This window comes from Microcebus murinus, chromosome 6 (assembly GCF_040939455.1).
Source record: "Microcebus murinus isolate Inina chromosome 6, M.murinus_Inina_mat1.0, whole genome shotgun sequence".
NCBI lineage: Eukaryota > Metazoa > Chordata > Mammalia > Primates > Cheirogaleidae > Microcebus > Microcebus murinus.
Window position 1 is genome coordinate 60,904,711 of NC_134109.1, and position 13,304 is coordinate 60,918,014.

Sequence of the window (13,304 nt, forward strand, 5' to 3'; positions counted from 1 at the left end):
TATTTCCTTTGTGAGAGCAATTGATTTCAATAATTTAAAATACCGAAGCCAATGATACAGCCTGCTCGTCTCATCTGAATCAATGACAATCACAGTACCCAGGGGATTTTTTAAAAAGGACATTTTGTGTAAATAGCATTGTTTGTGTTTACAAATGGTCTGATGTCCACCATTAATCTAAAGATTGGCTTAGTGCTCAGTGTGACTTGAAACACCTGTAAACACCCACTTAAAATGTGAATATATCATTTCCATAAAGGAACATTTCCTAATCAACCAGATTAAATGGGTTGCTGGAGGAGGTAAGATTTTCATGTTTTAATCTATAATGAACATTAATGTTCAACATTAGCAACCTTATAATTTACACTACTTTACTTGAATTTAGCACCAGCAAACATGGGTATGAATTTATATACATCTATAAACAAATCCGTATGCAGATTTTTAAGAACTAATTATAGCTGATAATAACAGCCAACATTTATCAAGTGCTTCCTATGTGCCAGGCACTGTGCTAAGTATTTTGTGTGTAATATTTCATTCAATCCCAATAATGCCATGAAATAGGTATCAGTATTGTCATGTTACAGATGACAGACACTAAAATTTAGAGAAGTTAAAAAATGTGTCTATAGTCCCACAGCTGGCAAGTGGTGGAATGGGGGAATTGAACCTTGGTCTGCCTAGTTTTAACATCTATGTGCATGATCAGCTAGTTCTACAAAATATCCTACAGCATGACCCATCTCTCCATGGAATGAATAGCCTCTATAGAAGGCTTAAGGTAGATTCTAAGTCATCATTTATTAAAGTGGAGCCCACAGAGTCTTCATCTTATTATTCAATAAAACTTACCTGTGACACAAACTACCACTACTATAACAAAACACCCAAACTGCCCTACAAGGATTCTAATTACCTATGTATGTGTAAACATCTATAGTAACATGCAGACAGGTGCAAGTCATATTGGTAAAGAATTAGTCCAATTAATGATAAAATTTAAATAATCACAGCTGCTATAATCAACAAGTAAATGAATGTATTGTGCATTTTTCTCATACCCTGGAATGGTGGTCTGTATCACCAACATAACTACCAAGAAATGCAGACATGAGAATTTACAGAAGAATATTCATCTTCAAAGATATTGATCTCAATTATTCAGTCAATAAATATTATTTGATCACTTATACATGCCAGACCTTGTTCTGAGCACTGGGACTATACTCGTGAACAAATCAGCAAATTCCTTGCCCTTGTGGAACTTATATTCCAACAATTTTGTTGACGGTCAAAGCACTCGGTTCTACTCATTTGTGATCATCTTCGGAAGCAGATTCAAAGTTCACCAGGACCAGAGGCTCACAGTGCTCTGCCCACATTATGAACGTCTGTCTAGATGCTGGCATCTGACTTTTCCTAGTCACAATCGTGGACAGGGCGATGCTCCAGCACTAGACACTGGGGGGAACATAAAAGAAGTCTACAGCAGATGTTCCAAAACACGACACAGTATAAAAGTAATGCCTTTCTGGCTGTGGAATTTACTTTATGAGGTTTGTGACAGAAAATGTGTGTGTCTAATTATTTTCAATTCATATGATTACAATTGGTTTGCACTTTTTTAGGACAAATCAGGGAGGAACAGAGAGAGATGGCAGAGAGAGAAAGGCTCAAGGTTCAATATGGGCCGCAGCTGGGATGTGCAGGGGCTGCTCTGCACGCCAATAAGGAAGAAGAGCTTCCCAAACAGTGACCGTTCCGCAGCTCTTAGGAGATTGTTTTCATGAAAATAAAATGTTATCATCTTTCAAGTTATCACATACATTAAGAAATTACAACTATCTCTCTGCTAGGGTAAGGAAATGATAAATCTAGCTGGATAAAAAGCAGTCTTCTACCTTATATTATACATATGACTTACCAAGATTTGTGCACAGCCTATAAAATCATGCCAGTAAAAAGTGTTATCCATCAGTAAATAAAAATATAACAGGTCAAAAAGCAGTCAAGGTAAGCCAAATTAAAGCCTCTGGCTTATTTTCCTGCATAATGTCCTACAATTGAACGGTAAGGAAAAATCTGCCATAATTCACTGCAAATGTGGCACCTTCAAACAAATCTCCAACTTCCCAGGAAAAAGCGAAGGGAGCCTTTATTTTTCTTAATTAAGAACATAGAAATACTTTGACCTATTCTTTAGAATGGCTCTATGTATACAGAGGAAGCATCCTGACTTTGGGCCCATGAACAACACTCCCGTGAACCCCATCATCAGTCTCCCTCCCCTTTAGCATGAACTCTTCAGTTATTATTTCAGTCTGTCCCTTAACACTATCCCAGATGTCCTTGCCTGTGACCTTCTGTCATACCCTTCTGGCAAAGTCTCAGCCTAGAGGAATCAAACCATCTCTAGCTCCAGGTCCATATTCCCCTGCTGTGCATCACACAACTAGGCAGCTTCCCCCACTCTGAACTCAGGTTTCCCAATCTCAGGCCAGTCCATGATCTTACCTACATTCACAGGATTGCAGCAAGCTCTCCCATCCTCTGAAAGTATTTAGACCTTCTCGCAATCTTAGAGCTTACATCCACCATACCTCCCCATCTTTCAGCAGAGGACTTCATCTCTTCTCCCAGACATCAACCTAAGACAAGTCCCAACCTTCCTAAGACCAGTCTACCTGCTACTGTACCTACTCTGTTCTTTAGGCTCTCTTAACATGGATGGTGGTGGAATCCTCTCAGGGATGGCCATTCCCTCTACCGGAGTTTACGAATCTCCTCCACTCTCACCTTCTTTCTCAGCCCTGTCTTATCTTCATTCTCTCTCTTTACTGGTTCATTCCTCCTTATATTGAAATACAGTCAGTGACGGCAGTCACTGGTCTGTGCCTGCCAACTGCCATGCCCCATTCCTTGCAAGGGAATGTGAGTCCTCTCCCTAGCACCAGAGGATGATTTCATTTGTCTAAATCAATGGTTCTCAAACTTGAAAATATATCAGACTTGCCTGGAAGACTTATTAAGAACAGAGTGATAAGTCCCACCCCCCACCCCCACCCCAACCTCCCAGTTTCTGATTCAGTATGACTGGGATGGAGCCCAAGAATATGCATTAATAACGAGTTCCCATGGAGTGCTCACACTGCTAGTTCAGAGTCTAGTCCCTTTGCGAACCCCTGGCCTAAACTGTGCTTGGTAACTGCACTCTCCTTTGCTAATGGTTCATTTAGAAATAGGCAAATAACTCAGTTCTGGCCAACAAGATATGAGAGAAGGCTGAAGGAGTAGAGGTGAAGAAAAATCTGGGAAAGATGTTGTTGTTTTATAAAAAGAGAGAGAACAAAGATCATGTTCCTTGGTTTTGCTTTGAACAAGGTCACGTGGCGTGGAAGAAGCCTGCTAGCGTCCATTACAAGCCAAGCACAAGAACAGAAAGCCAATACGCTGAGCGAGGCAGAGTGGAAACACAGTGAGACCTGGCTTGAGTATAGTTTTTGAGCCACTGCAGCAACCCTGAACCCACTCATCTCCAGGATCTCACTCACCCATTTAAACACAAACTCTTTAAATGACAAGTGCCCTGCAGTTTCTTATCTCCAACTGGCCCTTCCATCCATTCCAATATGTCTTGCATGTTTTTCACTCCACCAAAAATGTTTTTACCATGATCTCACCATAATATTGATTAGAATAGATGTTTTCATGCCTAGTGCTACTTGACTTTCCGCAGCATTTGACACTGTTTATCCTCTCACATTCCTGAAATCTCCATTTTCTCTTGGCTTCATGGCACTGACATTATCCTCTCCTGGTTTTCTTCCCAGATCTCTACTGCTTCTAAATATTTCCCCCAATCAGTCCTTTAAGTACTGGCATCACACAGAAGTCAGATCTCTCTTCTTTTTATAAACAGTCCCTCCATCTCACCCAGGCTGAGTTGCTGTGCTTGCCTATGGCTGTATCACTCAACCAACCTCCCCTGTGAGCTCCAGGCCTCCATGTCCATGCGCTTCCTTCTCCACTTGTTGTCTCCAGATACTTCAAATTCAACATCACCCAAACTGAATTCACTATTCTCACCCACTTCACACACCTCCTCCTCCTCCCTCCTCCTCCCCCTATTCCCTATCTCATGGAGTGGCATCATCTTTTAATTTATTTATTATTATTCTTTAGAGACAAGGTCTCACTCTGTTTTCCAGGGTGGACTATGGCGGCATCATCATGGCTCACTGCAGCCTTGAATTCTTGGGCTCAAGTGATCCCCTCTTGACTTAGCCTCTGAGTAGCTGGGACTACAGGCATGTGCCATCAAAGCCCAGCTAATTTTCCTTATTTTAAGTAGAGACAGGGTCTTGCTATGTTGCCCAGGCTGGTCTCAAACTTCTGGGCTCAAGTAATCTTTCTGCTTCGGTCCCCCCAGACTACTGGGATTACAGGTGTGAACCACCATGTCCAGCCTTGACTTGCTTTTGACCCAAGTTAATTTACTTTGTTATAAATTTCCATAGTACCTGGCTCTTAACACTCATTACATCTGCAATTATCTGTTTAAAGTCTGATTTTTTTCTCTTGACTAAAAGGTACATGAGGACCTTTAGTCATTCCCACTGAATTTCTTAGTGCCTGGCATATAATAGGTGTTCAAAATATGCTTGTTAAAGTACATTTGCTTACTTTTAAAAATTTCCTTAAAAACACTAAGTACATATGGATATATATAAACACATACGTGTGTGTATATATACACACACATTTTTGGCCAGCAATAAATAAAATAAATAATATGTATATTATCTACTTTGACATGTATCAAGGTTAGACCAGAATAAAAATGTGCATTTCCTGTTACAGATTCTGCTTTTGTGATTTTAAGCAAGGTATTTTTGGGTAAAATTGTTGTACTGGAAGACAATGTCAAATGCAAACAACTGCATCTCACATTTCCCTGGAGTGAACCTAGTGATAGTGCATAAATTAAGCAAAATTAAATTAAATAATTTGAATCCCATAAAAAGGCAAAAAGCCTATGGTCAGCAGGAACAATCAATTCAAAAAGTCTTATCTATCTATTAGCTTTTTTATGCACTTCTTGATCTCTGGTTACCTAGGTCTGAAATTGTAGTTCCCGACTTCTTCAGGCAACCTAATGTGTTCACAAAACCCTTAGTAGGGAATTCTGATCTGCCTTCAAATGACCAGTGGATCCTGCTCCTCATACTACCTAAACACAGGAGACAGGCAATGTGATGAACTAGTTTTAGTTATTTTAGAACAGCACTATGTCTTATCAAATATTTGTATTGCTGGGTGGTCCCTCTCCTCAGCATATATCCTACACTGAATAAACCAAGTGACCTGATCATTATAGGGTCCTCTAACATAGGAAAGACGATGAATCCATCCTACAGAATTAAAAAAGTTCCCAATTCCATTTCTCTTCACCCATCCCAGATAGCACATCCCTAAGCTCAAATGTGCTCCTTTGCAGCAAGGAGCTTTGCTTTGTTGCTGAGTATTAAGCAAACTGACACTTTTAAAGAGAAGTTAAAAGATCTATAGTTCCTTAGGTAACAATTTGGAACATATGGGAAATTACGTTCTTCTTAAGAAATTCATTCATTCTACAAATATTTATTGAATGTACACCGTAGTATGCACTCTTCTGGGTGCTGAGGACAGATACAGCAGTGAACAAAAGGGATCCTGCCCTCATGAAGCTTAGATTTTAATAGGAGAAGGGACATATACATATATATATATATTTTATATATGTACATTCACACATTTATAACATATATGAAATTTTCCACATCCTTCTTAGACTCTCTATAGGAACAGAAGATATTATTAATATAATCAATAAGGAAAGAACTTTCTACTTTCTCCCTTTATACCTATAGTTTTATTCCTTTTATTTTTTCCTGTCTTTCTCTGTCTCTTCATTCTTTTTTTTTTTTTTTCTTGTAGTCTTTCTCAGCCCTTGTTGTTAAATTTTAGGAGTAAATCTATTTTTTATTTAAAGGAGACAAAACATTGCCATCTTTACCTATTCCTTACAACATGCTTTCGAATTGGGCTCATCTTAGTTGGCAAACCTCATATATACTATTTGATATTTCCCCATCAACTCTCAGATGAGGATCTCAAAATGTTATCGTATAACACTTACTAAGAACTGACAATGTGTGAAATGTCATACAGAGCTGAGAATTACTCTTGGCCGCTGCTCTGTGGGTTCACTAATGCAAACTTTAATTCACTAAGGACACCGAAAACAGCCTGAAAGAGCTATTAGGACAACTATCAGAAAGTTCAATTTGCTGTCTCAAGGTCCCGACAGTGGCATTAGTGCCAAGGAAAACCCAACTACAAAACCTACCCCTGTTCTATGTTACCTATAGAAAAAAACTCAAAAATTAAAAACTAGTGTAGTTCAATAAGTGATCTCATTTACTTTCTGTACACAGTGTCTGCTTTAAATCTAATCATCTTTCTTCTTAGTACTAGGTAATTTTCTGGTTCTTTATAACTAATGTACTAGTGTCTTTTTTAGTTATAATGGAGCCCTTTGCAAATTTCTTCATTAACAGTCTCACTAACTATAAAAAAGTAAGTTCAATACCACTTGTCCAGCCAATGTTTAAAATTTAAGTATCCAGCAGATCACTTTGAATATCACCTAAACCTTCATACAGAGAATAGTTTAAGGTTTGTTTTTCTAGCAACAAAATGACAAAACATTACCTGAATTCCACATGACATCATTCTCAACTTGCCATGAAAAAGCTTCTAAATGAGAAATGCTTCTGTGGCTAGAGCTTAATTGTCTATTTAAAGGTTACTTTAATTTACAAGGTCTGCTTAAGGTAATTAGAAATCCAGACGTATAGAACAATCTCCTTCTCTTTCTGCTTTTTCCCCTACCCCATCCCACTGAAAATTTAGGAAGCAAATTAATTATTTCACTAGGCAAAATCTCCTTTGTTCAGGAATTGCTCTTAAGGAAATTTTATTAATGAGATTGGCCATAGTGAGGTTCAAAGGCACACCTTTATTGGGCTAGTCTTATACTTGGAACATAACTGTTTTGCTAAAAGAAGACAACAATGATGAGCCATGGTGATGCCAACTTCAAAAAACAAGAGTTCCACAAAATTCAAGGTGTATCTTTATTATGTACACAAATGAATTCAGTGTCTCCATGAGGCTTCAAGTTTGGTTAAAAAATAACCAAATGTAAAAGAGGAAAAATGATTTGCCAATTTACCGCTTAGAACTCAATTTTAACAACAAAGTAATATAGCATGAAAACCTGGTTATTCGACAGCACTTGGCTACACAGAGGACGGCTCAATGAGCTCCTCTTGCCTGGCTTGTCACAATGACTGACACTTTCTAATATTGAGCTGGAAATAATATGGATATTTAATACTGCAGCGTTTACATCAAATAGAAGCAAAGCGCTATTGTTTATCAGCAATCTACTTCTGATGGCATGAATCTATATAGACATAATTATTGTTGAATGATGAGCTCTGATTTCCACATTATGGCATAAACAAATCTGCGGAATATTCACAATGTTTCATCTTGTGTGATTTGAAAAACCTCATAAAGCCAAATTCTTAAGTATTTCCTATGCTTTCCACTTGAATTTTGACTAAAATTTACCTTTTAGATCTGTTATGCCACTCATGAATTTTTTACAGTATCCATCTGTGCTTTGCAATCTCTATTCTCCATGGTTCCACATTGTTTTGGCTAACTAACAGGCCCATATGTTGCCTTAATGTATTTCTGCACAATGTTTGTGCTTTAAAAAAAAAAAAAAAAAACCACAGGGAAAAACCACAGGTCTAAATAAGCTATAAAGAGCATCCACATACAGTTAGACTGTCTTTACTGAGTCTGGAGACATTATGATTCTGCTGCGACAAGCAGCATTTGTCTTCATTTTGTCTGACTGTCCTCATGTGTTATTATTAGTGGCTGTCAGGCTCAGGCAGAAAAAAATAGCATCACTTGAGTAAGAAGTTGAATGCATAAATGCAATACTACACATGGTGGCTGAGGGTGAAGAGTCTGTTTGAAATGCTTAAATGCAAACACCAGGATGAAGAAATTTAAAAGTGAAAATCCTTACTTGGCAAATGTGAGGAGAAAAAAAAAAATATGACTTCCTTGTCTCTAAAGCAAAGTGAAGGCTAATTATTGACAAAAATTTAGCAGCCTCTGAATATCTTTGAAGACCATCTTTTCAACATGTCAGCTTAGCTTTAATTGTAAGAAAACAAATATGTTGGAACATTTGCCTCCAGTCCGGTGTTTCAGATAATGTTGACAAATACCTTGCATTTTTAAAGTTAAGCTTTTCGTGTTCAAAAAAAGTAACTTGAAAGTATATTTCGCACGCAAACACTTTCAAACACTTGATACATTCTCTTACTCTAAATGGGCTTCACTTGGGTCTCAACAGCCCCTGCAGTCTCGAGGTCCTACTTCTCTCTGAGTCCTTTCCCACACGGCTTCTCACCATTTCAGCAGTCACGTCATTTTACTTCCCTTTCTCACCATTAAAATAAGAGGATCCACATTACCATAAGACCCAGAAATTGTTACACTCAGCTCCTTATCAGATAGAAACACTTTAATTACCCAGAAAGTAGATTTCCCTCTAAAAACAAATTCATCTTTATCTTCTTATTTTCTTATCTGAAAAGATTATCTTCTCCTCCAGTCTCAGTCATGGTCACTAAACAAGAATTTTTCACCAAAAGCTTAAAAAAAAATCCTTTTAAAGAAACAGCTCCTACAAACAAAAGTAAATAAGGATTTACCTTTTTTATCAGCAGCATCTCATGATCTACAGAAAGGTACTTTCAAGAAGTCGGCCTCCTGAACCTTTCTTTACCCATTACCAACAAAATTCACAGTTTTAATGGTTTTGAAATACCAAAGCATGCCTCTGTATCAAATAGACATAATTGTTAGGTATACAATGTAAAAATGGGTTGATGCTATACTAATATATTGCAACTAAATAACATCTTCACTATTCTTTTTTTTACTTTAGTCCCTTCCCTAATGCTATTACTAACTACTCTTTCCCCTTAATCATATTATCCTTAGTCTGCCTTTAGGCCCAGCCTAGATGCTATTTCTTGATGAATGAATCACACTAACTTCTTTCTTCTTGAAGCCTTTTTTCTTTTTCTGATTGTGATTATCAGGAGTTAGACTTTCATCTCAATTTCCTATGCACAATGCACAATATAGTACCTTACAAAATCAATTTAAGCCGTGCTGGAAACAACAGTATATCACTAATTGTTTTATGTGCATATGATTTGTCTTTCTAACTAGACTGTAAGTACCTTGTGGGTGGAGAGATTTTATCTTATTCTTTATAATTCATGGCACCTGGCCCAAGGTAGATGGTAGTAAAATAACTGATAACAGATGAACAAAGGAGAGTTTATGCTCAGATAACTGATTTGCATATAGTAGGACAAGCCTCTGGTAACATATTAAGAAACAGAACCAAGAGCAGGGCTGTCTGAAGTGATAAATGGAGCCCTGCATGGAAGATCAATGATCTCGGAAATATTCAAATAAGTGTTTCAACTCCAAAAGGATTTTCCCTAAGCGTTTTTCTCCCATCTGCACCCCCTCAAAACAAAAATAAAAATAAATGAGAATATCTTAAATAGAAAAAGAAAATTGCAACTATATTAACATAACTCTCTTAAAAGTCACAACAGAGAAGTACAAATATTTTTATAGGAAGGAATGGAGGGGAGGGGAAGCAAAGAGTTTATGGAAGTGTTTGTAAAAAAATATTTGACTGCCTTGACTGTCCCTTAAAAAATAAACATTAGTTTATTTTCAGTGCCTCAGGAAATATCTCTGTGCAAATTCTCTGGCTTGGTTGTTAATATACTGCTTACTACCACCAGTAGCACACAAGCCTGGGAGGCCCCTACAGAATCTCTTATCATTCTTTATGGCAAACTCTGGATTCTTTCCAAAGCAAGTACCCAGGTGAAAAGCTGTTCAGCCTTTAGTCCTTGTTTGTTTATAAACTCACTGCTTATTAGCCCTTTCCCAGGGAGATTCAGGGCAAAAGGGAGACACACCAATTATTTGATAGGTTGCGTGGGACGCAATCAACAAAGGTAGGTGGGAGAGATTAGGTGGGGACACGCTCTTGGAGGACATAAGCTTTAAAGTTGTAGGTAAATATCAGCTTCTTTGGTGCCTCTTGAACTGACTTTTGTAATTAGAGGTGGATTTCTGAAGGAAAAATGCGGATTTCTGAAGAAAAAAAAATCCTGCATTGCTTTTTGTTCATTCATCTTTTGATATTTAATCACCTATGTCCTTACAAACAGCACTAGTAAAAGTATGTGCGGATGTGTGATTACAGGGTAACCAAACCATCCATAAGAAGAAAACTATTCTGTGGAAGACAAATAGAAGTCCTCTGCCAACAAAACTTTTAAAATAGTTTTGATTTTTAGCAAATATAAGTTATACTACCAGATATAATAATAATAGAGCCACTTGCTAGTGCATCTTTTTTTTTTTCTTCCCCCTCTTCACTTCAGTTAAATCTCATTTTTTTCCCCCAGAAAGGTACTCCTACTGACTAGGTTGCTATGTAAGTATTAATAATAAAATGTATCCTGAATAAGGCAGATGATATTTCAGATGACAACAGTATCAGTGATGTGGGGGGACTTCAGAAGGGAGAGGTGCTGTTTAACATAGCAACATAGTTCAAAGGAAGAGATTTGGTGCATTTACTCGTTGGAATAACTAAAGAGATTCAATATGAATCCAAACATCTCTTCCTTCAAACACTTCAATAGGATATTTCATTTTGGCCCAGCTAACCATGTTTCCCACTTAGAAAGTAATCATGCAGAGTTGGAATGGCAAATTCACTATAAGCACACTCTGTGTCATGCAATATCAACAGTAAGTTCTAAGGAAATGGGTGAGTGTCCATGTCAGATCAGGCTGTTATTATGCTGCACTTATATTTCAGAGGACATGATTTAGCCCACACTACATCTTTATTAACAAGATGACAATTCCTATTATAAAAGAGTTTTAATTGTTATTGATTCAAAACTATTATTTCATAAGTAAGAGACTTGAAGATTTTCTAGTTACATGCATTTAGTATTTCTAGCTATCAGGGGCAATGTTTCATAGTCTGAAATGATATAAAAGAGATTCATACTCAAATTTTTTAAATAAAATATGCATCTATCAATTAGGCTGAATAGAATTCTTAATTACATTTTCTTACATATACTTGCCTGAAAGTATAAAGTAACAACTTTTAGCACCATTTCCCTAACAAGAATTGTATAAAAATATAAGCTATTTAGGAAAGTAAAGCCACAGAGTCTCATCTCATTAGCAGTTAAAAAAATTTTTTTTCTCCCCAGAAACCCCATTTCTGTAATTGGAAACCATATTAAAAGAATCAGAAATAAATGAAGTAGAAGGGAAAATATCAAAGCTCAGAAGAAACATGCAAGTAGGCACAAATATCAACGTCCACCAGTATAATAGAAAGCATAAGTTGTTAGAAACTATTGAATTCACTTTTCAGCTTTTCTCATTTCTATAAAAAGAGAAACTTAATTCTCTGATGGCATAAGAATAGAATGTCTCTATCTCTCATAGAATTATTGTCATTTTCTAGGCAGGAAAAGAAAGGTTTTTTAAACTATATTTTTTCCTTGGATTTTTGAAGAGGACAAGCAAATAGAACAAAAGCTATTCAATCGTACTAGGCAAATATATTATCAGAAACATGTAGTTCATCCATGTTTTAATTATTCAAGTCTATATTTCATTACAAAAATAAATTAGACTTTCCAATGCTATTTTTGCTTAGGGCTTTTTTTAACAGAAAAAAAAAATAAAAACTAGATACCCCTTACCAGAAACATGTTATGAAAGTAGTGTTATCATTTAGGATTTTAATAAAATCCTGGAGCCAGATAAAATCTCAGTACATCTTCTAGTCTAGTGTCCTGACTCCATCCAAGATAAATTATTTTTTTCTCTTTAGAGATCTCTAGGGAATAGAGTCCTTGTTGTTCTTCAATACCTTGTTCTCACCTTCAATCAATTTTATTATCAAGGAATTTATCCCTTATGTTCAACCTAAATCATGCATGCTGAAGCTTAAGCCATCTTCTGTAGCTTCCTACTTGTGAAGATGGAGTTGGTTCATAACACTTATTGTATGCTTGATGTGTACAAAGCATGATTTGAAAATACAAAAAGAAGAGAAGGTTTTGCTGCAGAGATATTCCCATATAGCTGGGAACAAAGACACTCTGGGAGCTTCGTAGAACGTGAGAGCTAAAGAAACTTGGATATTGTACAATCCAAAAGAGTAATTAAATATAACACTTCAATCCATGAAAGTCTTACACTACAGATGACAATACATGCTGAAGGAACCAAATAAAATTATTTTTGAAAGAGACAGGATTAATCAGGAAAAAATTCTAAGAAAGGAAAATTTAGAGCAGTATCTTACAGGATGCAAAGGAAATATACTACAAGAAGGAGAGAAATGAACAGCCTGAATAGGAAACAGGCAGAGTCAAAAACATGTAACTGGCAGACTGAGAATTTTTTCATGTAGGACCATGATTACCTTGGATGGAGACTATAAACAGCTGTGCTATGGAGAAACCACAGTGAAGGTGGGAAGCACTTCATACATGGATTCCATACTCAGTGGAATGCTACAGTCTGCGTCTCCAAATATGCTATGGGACATTTGTGTGCACATGTGATTTACATATAAGCCAATTTACATACAGAATACTACTGGGAGAAGATTGAAGAAGGTGTTTAATATAAAGTAGGATTAACAACATCAGAAAAGTCTCCATAAAGGCAAAATGGACTTTGAGGTGGACTTTGAAGAAAGTATGAGACGTGGATAGAAAGAAGATTGGGGAGGACAAAAAAGAAATAAAAGGTTTGCTCAAAGAGGGAAGGATACAGTTAAGTTGGGCTGAAAGGCTAAAAAGGCCCAATCCAGGAATAACAGGGAAAAAAAAGTTTTTGTTCTAAATACCAAGTAGAAATAACTTCTAAAGGTGTTTTCCTTCTTCTTCTTCTTCTTGGCCTTTGCTTGTGTGGGTTTATGCTCCCTTGTAGTATTCATGGGTTTTTCAATGATGCCAACAGGAGACCCAGAAAAACTCTCTCTGTGGAACAATATAAATCAACTGCTTGATAAGGATGGA

At 36.8% G+C, this 13,304-nt stretch overlaps 1 protein-coding gene across 5 annotated transcripts in view; it reads right to left on the minus strand.

Moving 5' to 3' along the window:
* The window catches only part of NPAS3 (neuronal PAS domain protein 3), an 838,777-nt gene that overhangs the window by 363,238 nt on the left and 462,235 nt on the right, over nt 1-13,304 (minus strand). The gene's annotated exons all lie outside the window — the stretch shown is intronic.